Source organism: Lissotriton vulgaris, chromosome 2_1 (assembly GCF_964263255.1).
Source record: "Lissotriton vulgaris chromosome 2_1, aLisVul1.2, whole genome shotgun sequence".
Classification (NCBI taxonomy): domain Eukaryota; kingdom Metazoa; phylum Chordata; class Amphibia; order Caudata; family Salamandridae; genus Lissotriton; species Lissotriton vulgaris.
In genome coordinates, this window is record NC_141687.1 from 58,068,066 (window position 1) to 58,087,365 (window position 19,300).

General features: G+C 43.2%; 1 protein-coding gene across 3 annotated transcripts in view; it reads left to right on the plus strand.

Annotated features, from left to right (window-relative positions):
• LOC147729550 (sterol 26-hydroxylase, mitochondrial-like) overlaps positions 1-19,300 on the plus strand; it is a 187,104-nt gene that overhangs the window by 74,110 nt on the left and 93,694 nt on the right. The window lies entirely within an intron of this gene.

Sequence of the window (19,300 nt, forward strand, 5' to 3'; positions counted from 1 at the left end):
ATCAAATACACAGACATAGCATCAAGACTAGTGTCTGACCACTCGTGTATCGGCCTAAAACTAGCTGGGTGCCACAATGAGGTGGTGCCAAAGAGATGGCGCTTTAACTACAACATACTCTCAGACCCTGCTGACAAAAAAAAGATAGAGGAGGCCCTAATAGACTACCTCAAACATAACGACACCCCGGAGACTGACACTAACACACTCTGGGATGCGCTGAAAGCAACCATCAGGGCGCAATAATTGGAATCGAGGCAAGAATCAACAAGGGGGCCAACAGGAGACTAACCCAGCTAGAACAGGAGATTAAAAATCTAGAACAGGCCCACGCTACTTCACTACAAAATTGCAAGCTCTTTGCATTATTAACGCAAAGAAAGGGTGAATACAACAAAATCTTAAGTAAGAGGGCGAGGCTATGGCGAGGCTATGGATCTACAAGTATAAAGCTCTTAATCTTTGCAAAGCTAACAAAGCGGAGGAAATCCTGGCGTCCTATCTCAAACACAAACCGAACCAGACTACCATCTCATCCATTAAGGACCCTAACAATAAAACCCATACCAAACATAAAGGCATCCTCAAGACCTTTAAAGAATTCTATCAGGAACTCTATAAAAACGACCAGACCCTAAATCTAGAGAACTGTACCAAATACCTAGGACACTAAGTAGTGAGGAGAAAGCCAAGTTAGGGCAAGATTTTAGCTGCGCAGAGATTGAAAAGGCAGCCAAATCTCTAAAGGACAACAAGGCCCCTGGCCCAGATGGCTTCACAGCCACTTTCTACAAGACCTTCTTAAACCAGCTGAAGCCGACCATGAAACAAGTTTTTAACCACACAGCAGCTAAATTATCCACGCCACACACTATGTCGGAAGCTAACCTAATTGTCATTCCGATGGAGGGAAAGGACCACCTTTCACCGAAAAACTACAGGCCCATATCTTTGATTAGCGTAGACTGCAAAATATATGCCAAGATACTAGCGACCAGATTCAACTCTACATTACCAAACTTAATAAGCAACTCCCAAGTAGGCCGCATGTCTAATGACAACACCAGACTATTGTGCCACATTATAGAGTATGCTGCCCTTAAGAATGAACCGATAGTAGCGATCACCCTAGACACTGAGAAGGCCTTTGATAATGTTTCCTGGGGATTTTTGGAATGATGCATGCAATCCTTTAATCTAGGAGAGGACTATATACGTTTGGTATGGCCCTCTACAGTAACCCTTCACCTCCTATTGTCATCAATAGCTCACTCTCCGAGCCCTTCACATTACAACAAGGTACAAGACAGGGATGCCCACTCTCCCCGTCCTTATTCCTATTGTCACTGGAGCCCCTGATCAGAAACTTCAAAGCAAACTCTAATATGAAAGGGATGGATATCAATGGTACCCAAATTAAATTAGCCACCTATGCAGACGACATACTAATCTTAACCGAACAACCGAGAACATCAGTTACTGCCCTTATGGACACAATAACAAGATATTACGAATTCTCAGGGTACAAACTAAACCGAGGGAAATCAGAACTCAAACCGCTAAACATCCTCTGTATGAGAGATATCCTAGGAGAGTCGGGTTGACACGGCAATCAGGCTATATCAAATACTTGGAAATAGAATTTGAAAGCAACTTAATGGATACCCTACAACAGAATGAGAAAACACTACTAGAGAAGATAAAGAAGTTCCTGGACATGTGGTCACCAAAATTCATTACGTGGTGGGGCAGAATCGAGACCTTCAAAATGATGATCACCCCGATGGTTAACCATATAAGCAGCATGATCCCGCTCCTACTCACAGACGACTCCCACCGCAAACTAGATATCCTCATCTCTAAATTCCTCTACCTGGGAAAAAAGCTAGGATCAGTATCAAAAAATTAAGACTGGACAATACATTAGGAGGGGTTAACCTGGCAGACTTCAGACTATATCAGCTGGCTTTCCTGGCGAAACGGGGATCATACTGGTTAGCGCCGCCCACCGGCTACACCCCAGCATGGCTAGAGGTAGAGAAGGCCACCCTCAATAACCTAAGCCCCCTGGCACTCTGAACAACAAACCAGCTATACCCACATACCTCCAAGTCCATTTTTAAAAACACAAACATTGCTCTACTCAGGGTGGATAGAATTCTGGAAAATAGTATTAAAGGGTCTAAAATGGAATCACTCTGGGCGAAAAGGAAGATATTGTACAAGGGAAAAAGTCTAGCCCTTGACACATGGATTAAGAAAGGAATCCTCTTCTGTGAGAAAGTGCCATCTTTCTTGCATGGTATGCCCCCACTTTTTGTTGAATTGGTGATGTGCTTTGACTGAGTGTGCCCTGGGCTCCTGCCAATCAGGTGCCCAGGGCCTGTGTCCTTCCCTAAAACTGTATTGAAGCTAAAACTCAATTGGCATCTCTGGCCACATGTCAGCACCTGGTAAATGGTACCCTAGATACCCAATGCATTTTGACCAGAGAAGACCCCTAAGGGATGCAGCACTTATTGTGCCACCCTTAGGGGCCCTGCACCCTGACACACACACACTGCCTTTGCAGGCTGAGTGTCCTGGTGCAGAACTAAACAAAGAGTCGACATGGCACACATACCTGTGTGCCATGCCCACAAAATACTGCCCTGGCATACCTCAGTCACCCCTCTAGCTGGGTGCCCTATGCCGGTGGTGTGGGCACAGGTGCATGAGCCCTGTGCCCCTACAGTCCCCAGGGCCTTTCCTGGGCACTGTAAGTGCAATGATGCCAATAGGACTAAATGGTGTTGGGAGGTTGTAATTACGAACTCCACAGCACCATAATGGCTACACTGAAGACTGGCAAGTTTGATATCAAACTTCTCAGCACATTAAACCCACACTGATGCCAGTGTGGGATTTAATGTAAAGTGCACTACAGAGGGCATCTTCGAGATGCCCCCTGAAACCTAACCTACAATCCAAGTCTTGTCTGAGAGGCTGCCTAGACTGGCACACAGCAGACATGTTGCTGGATCCCTGGGTGGAGAGCCCCCGCTCTCCAGGGCCTGCAACAATGCACATCCTGGGCGAGGTGCTAGGTCTCATCCCCCAGGATGGGCAGAGGGAAGCTTCAACGGTATACCGCCTTTGTGAGCTTCTCCAGACCACTTGCTGTACTCAGCAACTGGCCCCACCAGTTCTGACCCCCACTCTGGCAGGAAGACTGGCGGGAAACCCTACGTGAGGAAAGGGGGTGTGCCAGCCTGTGCCAACTCCACCCCTCAGGTGGGAGAGGCGAGGTGAAGCACAACTCCGGGTTCTGGCCATCTGGAGGATGGAGAGCCCTACCCAATCAGAGATAGGCTCCTGCCCCCCTCCCACAGGAGAAGAGCAGGATAGGGGGTGTACTCACCCCAGGACAGGGACCTATTGGTCCCTGCCCTTCCCCTACCTGTACCGCCCCTAAATGTAGTATTTAGGGGCACCCTGAACCTTACTTCCTCAGATACCAATTCCAAAACAAGAAAGAAGATCAAGAAGAAGACCTGCCGTGCAGCTGTTGATCCTTGAACCTGCTCCTGCTCAATCCCGGCGTCTCTTGCGGACAGCAACCTCAAGAACCCCGGAGGACCTGCCTGCTTTGACCCTCTTAGAGACTGGGATTCCCACGAGCAGTGGCTCTGCTCAAACAGCAATACCACTGGTGCTAGCCAGGAACCGCAAATCCAGCCCACTCTGCACCCGCCAAGCCCGGCCTGTGCCCTAGTGAACAAAGACCCTGAGGACGTCCACCCCGCGATTCTGTCCTGGAATCTAGTGCCCAAGGACCCTCCTCGACAACCCAGAAGACGCCTGCAGACTCAGAACCAGGGACCCCTCCTACCGCGACCAGCAGAGGGTAAGATTTCCCGACGTCCAAAGACACCCCTGCACCCAGCGCCATCCGGCCTCCTGTGCCTGCCTACCTACCCTCCAAGATCCCAACTTACCCCTCGATGTGTTGGTCACTCCAGAAGATCCACCGTCACCGAGCCTGCAGCCTTTGTTCCCTTTTCAAGATCTCCATTGAATAGCATTGAGAGCCCGACGGCTCAAAAGCACCCTGCACCCAGCCGCCCGAGTGCCCCTGGTAGTGCAACCTTTGTCCTATCCTACTTCCCCATTTGCCCTGAACTAGTGACCAGGAGCCCAGCTTCCACAGCCGGGTGGCCTGCAAGCCAGCAGCCACCAACCGAAGGCCCCCTGCCTCTCATTGGATAACATTGGGCCTAACTACCTCTGCACCCGGCTGCCCCTGTGCCGATGAGGGTGTACCAACTATACCTACCTGACCCTGGAAGACCCCTGAGTCTATGCCCAGAACCTTAACTCTGCCAGTCGAGTACTTACGTAAAAGCTGATAACTCACTTTTCTTCCGTAGGCGAACATTGACTGGTTTCACTTGGAAATTCTTCTAAGTGTGGAATTTTGGAACTTACAAATATTAATCTAAAATCAGTTGAACTACAAATTCCGATTTACTCATCTGTTATCAGGAGAGACCTCAGTACTGTATTTTTGAGCCCAGTATGGATCCTGAAAAGAAATTCTAACCATACTTACCAGTAACTTGAATTTTCTTGCATAGGATATCATTCCCTGCTTTTTGCTGAAAAAGTTTGTGCCAATGATAAAAATGTAATTACTCACCTGTTTTAGATAGAGGTCCCAGTGTTGAACCTAGGAGTCCAGCACTGTATTACAAAAGTAACGTGAACATACTTTACCTGCAAATTGAATTTCCTTCCATAGGATAACATTGGTCATTTGAACTGAAAAAGATTCTGTCACTTTTTAAATACAATAATATTCCTTAAAAATCACTACTGTAACCAAAACGCTTTTACTTAACTGTTTACAGCTCATGTCCCAGGACTGAATCTAGGATCTAGTCCTATGGTTAGAAAAGTAATCTACAAAGTAACTAATTGCATTTAACCAGAAATTCCCATTGATCTCAATGTTGCATTGTGTTTGAAATTGTGTTGCCTATTGCAACAAACGGTAACTATTGCATTTAAAAAGTCTATTGCATATTTGAAAAGTATTGAACTAAAGTAACTCATCCTGAAAAAGTATATTTTGATCCCTTGTTGGTTCTAAAATAAAACAACTATATATTTTGATACAAAACCATTGGCCTAGAGTTCAGTTCATGAGTGTGTGAGACCATTTGCTGACTGAGCGTGTACAACAAATGCTTTACACTGTCCTCTAATACTGTCTTACTGCTCGACCAAGCTACTACTTTAGAGAGTAAGGTTATATCTAACTTTAACCTCTGCCAAACCTCCGGGGACTCTATATACACTGTACCTTCCTTTTGTCCAGTATATATAGAGCCAGTTTCCTACATCTTCCCCTTCCAATTAGAAAATAACTCATACTCAGTTACATTCTCAGACCTCCAATCGAAGTTTAGCTTAGCCGCCATCGAATTCTACAACTTCCTGAAAATCAGAGCGGCCCTTACAAAAGCCATACTATCCTCCACCCAACCATCTATAGCCCGGTTCGTGACAAACATTAACAAAGTGGGACACCAGGTCTCACATATTTACAAACTCTTCGGCCCCATATAACGACTAAACCTAATGAGAAGTCCATAGCTTTCTGGGGACAATTGGCCCCAGCCCTCCAAAAGAACAGGAATGGTCCTTAATATGACGATCAGTCTCAAGAAACAAGATCTCCCCTGTTCTCGCCCAAACTAAATACTGGCTATTGCAAAAGGCATGCTGGACCCCCTCCCGGTTATTCGCTCCAGGGCTGCGTAATGACGCAACATGCTGGAATTGTAATAGGGATACGGGGGATTTAATTCACCTTATCTTTCAGTGCACTTTACTCAAGACGTTCTGGGACAGAATCTTTGCCTTTATAACTGACTTGTTTAAATGTACTATGGGCAGAGACTCCTTCAATCTACTCACGGCCTGCATTAACACAAACTTGAGATCTGAGGCCGACATCGACCTACTGGACCTGCTACTTACTTCTGCAGTGAAAATGGTCCTTGCCAACTGGAAAGACACAAATAAGACATCATATAAAAGCTGGTTAAACTGGATCATCCACCTCAGGGGGAGACAACTTTGCATCAAAACTCCCCTTGGAAACCATCCTCCAGGAAGATGTGGGACTCTTTGAATGCGTTTCTAGACTCTTACGAGCCCCCAAAGGGGTTACCACGGTCCTCGCCTTGTGCTCTTTTCTTCCCACCGGATATAACTGTATGAATGTATGTATAATGCTCATTGTAATCTTACCTGGCTTTTATACTATGTAATAATACAAGTCCAAGCGCCAATACACACACAGAAAAGTAACGGCATTGTTACAACTAGCCCAGCCGGGGTCTTCCTTACCTTCTCTTCCTTTCTCGCTCACTGTTCCTCTCTTTTGCCTGTCCTTCCTTCTTCTTTTCTTTCGGTCATTGTTTGACGTGATTATCCTCACGGTAGCCATAAAGACGCAGTTCCCAAAAACGTGTAATCACATGTACATTTTACCTCAGCTACATTATGGTTACCCTGCTATATGCCTTCTGTATACCTTGTGAAAATCAATAAAGCATTTTGAAATAAAAAAACTAAAAAAACTCTGCAAAGCATTTTGGGAGCTATTGCTATAATGCTAAAAACCATATTTTACAGGGGTCTGTGAAATATTTCCCATAGGTATATATGCATGAGTATGCACAAAAATGTGTAAGGGATAATTTACACACTTTGTTTTGCACTATTACCCACGTAGGGCCACATGCATTAACCTATTTAGGAAGTGCAAACGGTGCGAATCGGTAAATTCGGCCGTTTGCGATTCCTAAATAAGTTTTTGGGATGCATCATGCATTTTTGTGAAATTCGCTATTTTTAGCGATTTCCAAAAATGCGATTGCTTTTAAGGAATCGCAAATTTGCGATTCCTTAAATGCAATGCATGATTGTTTTTCAAATTGCGAATTCGCAATTAGGGGGTGCAAATTACCACGAGGGTGAGTATGTATAATGCTCATTGTAATCTTACCTGGCTTTTATACTATGTAATAATACAAGTCCAAGCGCCAATACACACACAGAAAAGTAACGGCATTGTTACAACTAGCCCAGCCGGGGTCTTCCTTACCTTCTCTTCCTTTCTCGCTCACTGTTCCTCTCTTTTGCCTGTCCTTCCTTCTTCTTTTCTTTCGGTCATTGTTTGACGTGATTATCCTCACGGTAGCCATAAAGACGCAGTTCCCAAAAACGTGTAATCACATGTACATTTTACCTCAGCTACATTATGGTTACCCTGCTATATGCCTTCTGTATACCTTGTGAAAATCAATAAAGCATTTTGAAATAAAAAAACTAAAAAAACTCTGCAAAGCATTTTGGGAGCTATTGCTATAATGCTAAAAACCATATTTTACAGGGGTCTGTGAAATATTTCCCATAGGTATATATGCATGAGTATGCACAAAAATGTGTAAGGGATAATTTACACACTTTGTTTTGCACTATTACCCACGTAGGGCCACATGCATTAACCTATTTAGGAAGTGCAAACGGTGCGAATCGGTAAATTCGGCCGTTTGCGATTCCTAAATAAGTTTTTGGGATGCATCATGCATTTTTGTGAAATTCGCTATTTTTAGCGATTTCCAAAAATGCGATTGCTTTTAAGGAATCGCAAATTTGCGATTCCTTAAATGCAATGCATGATTGTTTTTCAAATTGCGAATTCGCAATTAGGGGGTGCAAATTACCACGAGGGTGAACCTCGTGGTAATTTGCAAAAAAGTATTAAAATGCTCAAAATTGCATTTTAAACACTGTCATGTTACAGACACACATGTCCTTAGGACATGTGTGTGTGAAGCATGCACTTTAAAATACATTTCAGGGGTGCAGGCGGGGGGTCCTTTGGACCCCCTCCCTGCACCCATGGAATGCATTAACATTTTGCGAATCGTTAATTGAAATTCGCAAAATGTCAATGCCTTCTCATTGATTCCTATGGGCCTTTTGGCCCATAGGAAACAATGGGAATTGCAAAATCGCAAATTAAAATTCGCCTAATATTTGCGATTTGGTAAAAATTGCGATTTTTACCGAATCACAAATATTATGCGATTTAAAATCATGCATCCAATTTTACAATCCTTATTTGCGATTCCCAAAAATCGCAAATAAGGAATCGCAAAACCTTACAATGATGCATGTGGCCGTGTGACCCTAAAGTCTTTTTAAGATTCTGAAAAAGCGTTTGATCTGGTGGCGTGGCCTTTTTTTGGTGGCAGTCCTGAGAAATGTTGGTGTTGGTAGTTATTTATACAATTGGCCAAAGTGCTTTATGCAGAACCAGTGGCACGTGTCCGAGTGAATGGACTGCTATCAACACCTATCGCAATCATGAGAGGCTCTAGGCATGGTTGCCCGCTATCTCCGCCTTTGTACCCATTAGTGGCAGAGCCACTGGCTTGCGCCATGCGAGAATATCCTGAACAGGGCAGCTTAATATTTCCACATTATAACTTAATAATATCCGAGTATGCAGACGACACCTAATTGTTCGTACACAATCCACATCGAAGTTTAACACTGAAATTGCGAGAGGTGGAGAGATTTGGCAGCCACTCTGGCCTGCGTAAAAGTTGGAACAAGTCACTTAGATTACCTCTTACCGCTAATACCGCCCCTACACAGCGCAATATCCATTAAGATGGACTAAGGATCTCGTGTGTTATCTGGGGGTACAGGTACACACCGACTCGGAAGTGGTGCTGCAGGAAAATGATGGGTGCGCAGGACAGCGACGCACAGATATTATTGTATTATTGAGAAAGCAGACACGACTATCCTCAGACGCCTTCGTTTGTCCTCCATCCCTGACTCATCCTTGTCCCAAGGTGATCTTGCTACCACAGTCACAGCACTTGATGAACCACAGTAACCCGGTCCTGATGATGACCTGAAATTACACAGGTTGAAACGCCATCGACTATTCAACGTAGCTTTAAGCGTTCTTGTGGTTCCTAAACAGTGTAAACTCTGTCAAAATGCCCTATTGACTGTCTTCGTAACCATCAGTTGTATTGTTCTTTGCACGGTACTGTACTGTTCACTACTCATGTGCAACTCGCGCTGTTCACTTCTCCATGAGCACATAAGTGCACACTATACTTTTGGGTTCCTATCTAAATTTAAATAATGTAGTGCAGATATAGCTACCTTACTCTATAAAACAACATATCTTTAGACCTCCCATACTACCTTGTGGTCCCCTTTTTTTGTGCTCAGCAATTATCTGTTATACATTGTACTTGCCTTATTTAATGTTTCCAAGTTGAGACGTTGTTTTGTTAAAACGTGTTCACCCGGTCTCAACTGGACTAACGGGTTTTAGCTCCTGTCTTTTAAAAGACTGTCTTTCTAAAAGTGGCACATTCAAACATGCAAGTTAAAAAAACAACTTCTCTAAAAGATGTACTTTTAAATTGTGAGTTCAGGGACCTCAAGTCTCCATCTCTTCCCAATTAGAAGTTAGAGGTTACAAGGCAGCGCCAATGATAACTTATGGGAAAGATAGTCCTTACAATAGTGAAAAACGAATTTAGCAGTATTTCACTATTGGGTCATGTAAAGTACACCAGTACATGTCCTACCTTTCATATACACTGCACCCTGGCCATGGGGCTACCTTAGGCTTCTCTTGGGGGTGCTTTACATGTAGTAAAAGGGAAGGTTTGGACCTGGCAGGTGGGTGCACATGCCGGGTAAACATGGCACTTTAAAATACCCCACACACACTGTAGTGGCAGAACTGAGACATGGTTGCAGGGCTACAGATGTGGGTGGCACAAACTGTTCTGCAGGACCACTAGCAGCATTTGATTTACAGATGCTGGGCACACACCAGACACTTTACTAGGGACTTACCAGTCAAACAAATGTGGCAGACATCATAGATAAACCAGTCACCAATACCATTTAGACTGAGAGCATATGCACCTTAGCACTGGTTAACAGTGACAAAGTGCCCAGAGTCCTAAAACAAAAATAAAGTCAGGAAAAAATAGGAGTACGAAGACATAAAGGTTTGGGGATAATCCTGCAAAAAGGGCCAGGTCCAACAGGGATGATTAATAGATGGTGATAAAGTACAGTCCTTCGAAATTCTACAAGCATAATTTTGCCTTGGAAAGTCTTAGTTTGGGAGGTTCCTCCAATTAAAGCACTGCTTGAGTCCAGCCACGGTTCTCTTACACAGCCATTGTTAGATTCTTCTATTCATTGATACCTCCATGCCTGGAGTGAATTTAAGGCGGTCATCTCCAGACTTCACTCAAACGTTTGGAAGAGATTCATCTAAGCCAATGAGGAATACTCTTAAGACAAGGTTGCAAATCTTTTTTGTACAGAATATTCCAATGAGGCAAGGTCATCCTTCTTGCACTCCCATAGCCGAGGGATGAGAGAAACCACACTAGAATTTAGCTACTACATGATTCAGCATGAGTGGCACAGGTCTCATCACAGGCTTCTCCGTTCTATTTTATTGAAATCCTCTATTTACTGGAGGTGCGGAAACAGAGGAGGACATATGGCACATTTATTATGATCTTGCCATGCTCTTTATATTTTTTGGCATAAGATAGCTGCGACCATTAATACATTGTTTCAATCCAATTAGGCTTCTCTATTAAGCGTATCCTGTTACACTATGCAGACAATTTATCAGACCTGACCCGTCATCTGAAGCGTTGTACTTTTTTGGCAGTAGCCAAAATGTGAGGTGGTGTGGTCAGCCACACCTACACATGATGACTGGATCCAATGTCTGTTTTCAGTTGCATCTTATGAGTGCATTATCTATTCTCTACAGGACGAGCAATATATTTTTTATTCTATATGGTCAGCCCGGCTATTCCTGTCTTTCTCCTAATTTTCCTTTCTTTTGACCACATGAACAGGCCTTGGTTGACAGTCACAACCAGAACTTTAGACTTCGAATAATGAATAGGCTCCATGTGCTGAGGAGATAAAGGAGGTTTATATTAGATGCATATTAGGGACTTCTTGTCTCTCTTAAGAAGCTGAAGGAAGGTGAAATATGTTTAATGGTAATATTTTCCTTTGTACTTTGTGTTTATACATTTCTGATAACCATGCTTGGCTATGCTTTAAAAACATTTTTAAAACCTAATACAGAATTGAAATACTAGGAGCACTTTCTGTACACGAGGAAGATCCAGATTCTGTTTGTGACCTGAGAGGAGCCTTGAAGGACTGCACCCGCACCCTCTTGTACCCAGGACAAAGAAGTGGACTCCATGGGTCAGTTGGTTGACCTCCTCTGTGGCTCCAGACAGACAACAATCTGCATCAATCCTTTTCCTGGAAGTGCCCAGCTGATCAGCTCCGACTAGATCTGGACGGGGCATGCTATTCACCTTTAAACATGTCTCAGGTCTGCCATGACAGAGCCAGTGCGTGCAGTTTTAAACTGCAATGTCGACCTGGCAAGTTAACCTTCTTACCAGGCCCAAACCTTCCTTTTTAATACATATGAGACACCACTAAGGTAGCCCAGGACAGTCCTAAGGACAGGGTGCACCCTATTTAAAAAGTTGGGCATGTATTTTTAAATTTTACATGTCCTGGAAGTGAAAAACTCTTAAATGTGTTTTTCACTAAAGCAAGACCTATATCTCCCAGAGGTTAACATTGGTATTGTCTTATTGCACTTTAAAAGTATAATTCCCAATTGAGAAAAGATAGACTTTTTGAGTTTAGTGTCTCTGGACAAACTGTCTTGAATACTTAAAATCTTTGTATTAAAAAAATGAGCAAGCTGTTCACACCATTCTACCGAGACTGAGTGAGATCCAACACATGCAGATGGAGTCATAAAAGTCTTCACAATCAAGAAGATCTCATTCGAAGTGTTCCCTGCCTTTGTAAACCTCTCCTCATAAGCTTGTTTAGAATTAATTATTGAGGCATGATATTCCTTTAATGCTAGCTTTTAAGCCTCTTTATCCAGGGAGTTATATTCCTTCCTCCAGTTCCATTCCAACACCTTGCCCCTTTTTTACCTGTTTTAAGTGTTTCAGACAACCACGGACTAGAAGGCTTCCTTCTATTCGCTCTACACAGACGATCCGGTGCCAACTTCTCTATTGCATTTCTAATCCAATCATTATACCTTCTAACGTATTCCTCCACCTTGCCTAGTAAGGCCGGTATACGCTATTCAAGACCCCTCACAAACTCCACAGTTTTTTAATTTATTAAAGGCTTTCCCTTTATGGGACATCCTGTCTGGGGCTGAATGTACGTTTATTGGATGTTGCCAGGTGAATCTAATTAAATAGTGGTCTGGCCAAATCAGGGGTTGCAGATCCTTCATTTGTATAGCAATGTTGGAGCAGACTTCATCCAGTACATGACCACCCTGGTGGGTTGGCTTTACAACAAATTGATTTAGGCCTAAAGAGACCATAGATTCTTTGAACTCTGAGGCTTCTAGGTCACTCAATTTGTCCAGGTGCAAATTAAAATTGCCTAAGAGTATAACATGTGAATCAATGTGTTACATACAGTGGTTCACCAGGTACAACGCTTGTGCAATTGGAATATGTGAAGGTAATGCAATGTATTATATAGGAATTGTTAACAATGATAAATTGTAATCTTAGGGGCCTGAACATTCATAGAATCATTATAAAGTGGACATAACAATGATACAAGAAACACCTGAGCCCTGGTTCACAGTCATAAGGTATCATGACAAGTGCCGTAAATAATATTGAAACAATAATAACGTAACACTAATGAATGAATACTGCCTCAACTTTGACGCTTTCCTAAATATATGTATAGGCAATGGAAATTGGCAAGAGGAGTTAAACCAAATGCTGAATTTGAATTTAGATAGATCAACTTGTACGACTAGACCTCTGCAATGATAGCATAAATTATGAATGCCTGAGACTTTTTGGATGTTTGGTGAGCACAGCATCCAACCACAGTACAATAGAATTATCAATCTACTGTGCACGAAACAAGCTAAAGAATAGTCTATTTGCCTGTGTCTATGGGCCTGACATCATTGATTGGGCACACTGGCATTCTACTCAGATCTTTATCAGACCACTTCCTAATAGTTCTGGTACAGAACTGTAAGCAAGGTACCTGACACACTGGAACATAGATCTAAACCAAAAGCCCAATTAGATTCCTCTTTCAGGAATGAGCTGCGCAAAGCAATTTCAGAATATTTGGACCTCAACCTGATCTCTGTGCTGCAGAGGACTGTGGTTCGGCAGGCCTTTGAAGTGTATGTTGTGGGTAAGGCCATAGCAAAGGATGCAGCGACATTGAAATTGCTGTGAGAACAATTAACATGATTGGAAATTTCTATTAGGTAGCTGGAAAAAGATTATTCATGGTATCAAAATATGCCACCCTTTCCTGAATTAACACACTATTAAGCTGGTACAGGGGTATTGCAGAGCAGTAAAGAAGAGTCCTAGGAAAGCAACCGGAGGAATTGTGTATTAATACATTTTTTTGCATTATTAACAATCTGCTGAATCCTAATCTACACTCAAAGTCACACGTGTATACTGACCTGATGCTATTGCATTTGAAATGTTTTGATGTGAAGTGTGTTATCCTGGCTTATGCTAACTAGGCCTCAAGCAGGATTCAACATCACCTTGCCAATATGTATGTCACGTTCACTGAGTATTTCTGTTGCACATAGTCAAGCAAGTCATTTTTGTATATTTCTGCATAGTCAAGCAAGTTTGTTTATTTCTGAATGACACTATTCTTGAACAAAACCTTTGACATGGACTTGGAATGTAAACTTTTTCCAAGGCTCCTGCATGTAGTATTGCATTTATTCACAATGGTTTACTGTTATGTAACTAATTTGTTCTGACACCTCCCAATAACATTAGGTTGCAGGTTATTCATTATTTATGTTGTAGATTAGTGCTTTGGCAGTAAGGCTACACAATGTTTTTAAAGTCTGTATTCTGATTTGTTGAAAATGTATTCTCTTGCTCCTACCAAGATTCAGCAGTTTTCATACTCTTCTATAGGGAATTTCCTCCATAAATGCCCGATTTTGGAGGTGAGCCAGAAGATCTTTCCGATGCTACTTGTAATGCTGGATGAGTTCTTACTGATTTTACTGCATATTTAAAACTTGGGGCCAGATGTAGGTAAATGTGAAATACCGATTTCTTAATAGCGAATTTTACTGATTCGCTATTAAGAAATCAGTATTACCTATGTGGGTAAAGATTCGGTAAAAAATACCGAATCCTTATTATTCCTTATTACCGAATCGGTAATTGAGATTTGGTAATAAGGAATACCTACCCATTCATTCCAATGGGCTTGGAGGCCCATAGGAATGAATGTGAAGACCTTCAGTATTAGCGATTCGGTATTACCGAATCTGTAGTACCGGGAGGTATTTCAAGGGTGCCAGTGTTCTTGATGCTAAAAAAGTATTTGACTCTCTTGAATGGCCATATATGTTTCAGGTATTAACGTAAACGGACCTGTTTAGGTGTTTTATTAAAATTCTCTTGTTCCGCAGGGACCCCTGGCCAGAGTTTATCAATGGGCAGTGGCACTAGATAGTGTTGCCCCTGTCAACAATCCTATTTGCCATTTCTGTGGAGCCCTTTGTATACAGGCAGCTGCATGCACTTAGAGGAATTTATATAGGTGGCAGGCCATTGGTTGTATACATATTCATGGACGATGTCCTTCTGTATATACAGAACACTACCAGAAACATAAATCCAGTTGTTCAAGAAACCGTCTAATTCAGTGTTCTCTCAGGACTAACAATCAATAGTGCAAATCGAAGTAGACCGAGGGGCAAGTTTTATTCATTTGGCATGGACATGTCCATACATTGCTACGTTTTGGGGGTGAGTGATGACTGCACTATACAGGATGAGATAAATCCCAGCACCGTTGTTCCCATTGGTGGCACTATTGGACTTGAGGATTTGTAGCCGTGGCTCCACTTTTGGCAAAGTGTGGAATTGCAGTGCAACAGATTTAGTTCAACACTTACACCTAAAAAAATGGAAACAAGACTAAACTTATTGGCGTTATTTGATGGACACTCATTCAGGACTGGTCCACTCAGCGGCAAGATCGTGGGACTTCAGGTACCCACTGAGAACATAATGTTTAAAAAAATGTTTTAACTAATTTCTTTATTGGTTTTAGCACAAGTAGAAAAAGAAACAAAAAACCATAATAGTGACAATTACGATTTGCCGCTTACAAACGATACAACATTAAACAGAATGTCACACCCCGAACCTCATTTATGGCAGCACGTCATAATTAAGAAGGCCCCTGCATAGACATGGGTTGCAGTATGGTTTATCCTGGCAATAGTCCTTGTGGGACCAACATGTTTGGAACGCGAGCGCCAGTACAGGCTGATTGGCACGTGGAGATTCTGCAGGCCAGTGCGAGTGGTCACTCTGGGCCAGGACATGGATTCTGGGGTGCCTGTCAGGACCCCTGACGTGACCCACACCCCACAGTCGTAAGTGGCAATGTTGGTGTGACTATATTACCTAAACTATCTGTGGAGTCCGCAGACGGGCATGGTTCCGCTATCTCATGCACTGGGGTGACTCGTATGCAGCCGCGGCCCGTGCAGGTAAGAGCGGGGGGGGGGGGGGGCAGGTTGGGGGGCGAGCGGGGGGGGATTTCGACAGACGACAAAGGAGAATTTATAATTTATTTAATTCTTCATTGTCCTCATCAGTTGAAATCCCCCCCACTCCCCGGCCCACCACTCTTACTTGCGTGGGCCGCGGCTGATTGTATGAGTTGTAGGATCGGACAGGAGGACAGAGGGTAGGGTTCAGGGTGGACGATCACCTTCTTTTGCCTCTAAGTTTCTGATGTAGGTATCCCAGCACCCACCTCCAGCATCCCCCCCCCCCCCCCCCCCCCCCCCTCCACTGCGAGGCCGTCCAGCTCAGCTCTCGCCCATTTCAGCAATGTGGAGAGCTAATAGTTCATATTGGGGTTTGCGTGAGACTTCCAGGACATTGTGATTTGCTGTTTGAAGAGCACCCATTGGCTTGCATGATGGCAGTGTTCTGTGGATGCAGGTACCACAGTGAGAGCTGTCTGAGGCTGTGTGCACTGGCACCAGCTTCTATAGGACACTTGGACTCCAGTACCAACAATATTTCATGTGAGTGGCTGGGGCTCATGGCAGCACCCAAGGCTCCAGCTCTGCATGGGCACGAAGGCGGCAGCATTGAGGTTTGCTGTTCATCTTCTCAGTTCAGACGCATTCAGTTGATGCAACTACACAGTGACCAAAGGTTTGCAGGTGACACAATAGTGCCTCGGAGCCGTCACTGTAGTAGGCAGTTCATTTTTAGCAAACTTTAGTGTTCTAGAGGAGTTTGAGTGTTTGACAGTTATCACTTTTATTCTAACATCTGCTCATGACATGGAATCTTCGTGCTTTCCCCACTTCACTGCTTAATCTTTGATTGGTTCAAAAAATTAGGCTGAAAATCACAAAGTGAAACTTGTTTATAAACTTTTACATAATTGCCAATTGTACTGTGGGACATCTTCAGCCATTCCTGGCTTTCAACTCTCCACAATGGTTCATTTTGGAACGTGTGTTTTCCTTTTTTTGTTTGTTTTTTTACCTTATTTCTTGGGTTTGAAAATCCCAACATGCAAACTGTAACTGGTTAAAAAAGCAGGTTTGCCAAAGGAGTTAAGTATTTCATAAGATCAATTGGATGCTGTGATATTCATTTTTTTTAAAAGTAGATTCATTTGGTACCACTAGAGTAACTACTTGTATAGGTGCTTGAAAAAAGCGCTTCACAGCACTATGCAACTATCATAACTTTTCTAGACTATCGGATGGAGTAATATCATGAACGTAGGGGCATCATCACCCATGAATATTTTGCAACATCCAATTGAATAAACTAAATTGCGCCTTCACTCATTATTGGGGCTGGAGAATATTTCTAGACTTGCTATTTATTATAAATATTTCAAAAGCAAATTGTCTTGTACAGAAGGAATCAAGTAATTAGCAAAAAGGGTGTTGTCTTGAAATACCTTTGTGAAAACATGTCTTGGGTGCTTTGGATTTAAATTTATAGAAGTGTTTTTTTAGTTGTCCGTGCACTCAATCTGTCTTTCAAAGATCACTGTGAGCAGCCTATGAACAGTGTCAAGTCTCCAATATTGGGCAAGTTTGTCCAATATGCTTAAATTGCAGTTTGTTATTAGTTTTTCTCATATTGGCTATCAGGATAGCTCTAACCCCACTTCTTGACATCCTTGACCTGCCCCATTGGAGGAAGTATTAGACCCCACATCCCCACAATTTGGCTATAGTTGTGCCACTGACCAGTTCTCATTGGAGGGTCTGTGCCCACCCATGGTGAATAAACTTCCTCTGGAAGTTAGGTGCTTCTTTTTCATAACTAAATCGAAATCCTACTCGCCACATCTCCTCAGTCCACAGAGAGAAGGCAGCTTAGATTTTGTATTACGTATTACTATGTATTGGCATGTGTTTGTTTGCTGTGCTTCGAGGCGCTGGCTAAAGCACAACAACTACAAGAAATAAGAAAGCAAAGAACACTGCCTGGCGTAGCAAGGTAAACTCCCAAGAGCTGCTGCCCTACTAAAGCAGTGTAAGTTGGGAATGCCCAGTCGGGACAGACTCGCCGAGTGCAAGGGGTGGTGCCCAAGCACGTGTCAACGCCCACAGTCCTGGCTGATGCTTCAAGTATGTGAGTGCTGTGATAACTTGAATAGGAGCTGGGTGTAGCCCAGTCATTAATATAGTTTATATTGAAGTTATAAGTCAAAAACTCATACAGTACGATTTTAGAATGTCAACAAATGTATTGCCCAGGTGGTCGCTGTTCAACGAGAGCAGTCTGACAGGTGGGTCCTTTCCTCTCCTATTACTCACTGACTTTAAGCTTGCCTTTGACCATGTGCAGAGCTCTGCTGCCTTTTGGCTAGGCTCGCTCTGTAGAAATACTATACACAAGTATTTAAGAGACACAATGTTGACGTTCACAACAGGATCTTTCCTGCAGCTAGGCAGGAACATTACAGTGCCATAACATAATAAGTGTCTTGTAGACTGCACACATCGGTCAACCAAAGTACATTTTTGGACGCCATTGACTGATAATTGGTGCACTATTACACAAGTCCATTTTTAGGTCGAGCATTTGAGACCTCTTGTATATACTTTGGTCTATACTTATATGTGTATATACTTTGAGGGCTCTGGAGATCAGCCCTAGGACTTGTCTGCTTCCGATTAGGGACTTTTTTCTGTTCAACTGCATCTATTTAACTGTCTTGATAGAAAACGACCAGCAGAGGTCAAAAAAATACCAGAATTGCTTTCTGCTGAGGGATTTTCTTTTCTTTAATTTTTCTGGCACCTGCCTCTATTTAAGTTTCTTGATAGAAAACAACCAGCAGAGGTCAGTAGAATACCAGAATCACTTTAGCATTCCAGTCCATAGAAATTGTCTTCTTCGAGCACCCGTAGACAATAATATTTTTTTTTAATCCTGTCTTTTCAGATACATGACCACTGACCACCGAAGGCCCTGCTTTTATATTAAAAACAGAGCTTTGGACTATACCATTTCCCGCTGAAAGGCAATATTTCTCTCCCTGTGTTCCCATACCTGGCGTGCCATGCAGTTTGGTGCTTACTTTCCCTCCATGTTAAAGAACAGTAGATGTTTCAGCCCCCAGGCTAATGTGCTGCATAGCTAAATACATATAAGGTCCCAAAGGCGAGACCAATTGCATTGCAAATGCTTGTTTTAATGTTATCTGCTGTGGAAGAATAAAAAGCTGATTGGAACTGCTGGGATTGAAACCTACCACTGAGCGATCAGCTGCACTGTCCTGCAGGGAATGTGCGACTCCTCTCCACAGGTGATGGCAGATGGAGCCACATGGATGTGTGCAGCGGCAGACCGGTCCGAAAATCGTAAATGATCCCCATACCGATCACGAGAGAAGGCTGCCCGTGTAGTTAACTAGTCGGTTTTATTAAGGCCTAGTATCAGACCTATCCGGATCTGAATATGGATTCTACCTTCACTTCCAGGAGGCTGCAGTGCTGTGCACCTAAACACATGATTAGGAGCACCCCATGCTGTGGGGGGGGTCTCCTAGTGTGATGAAATCACGGTCTCCACAC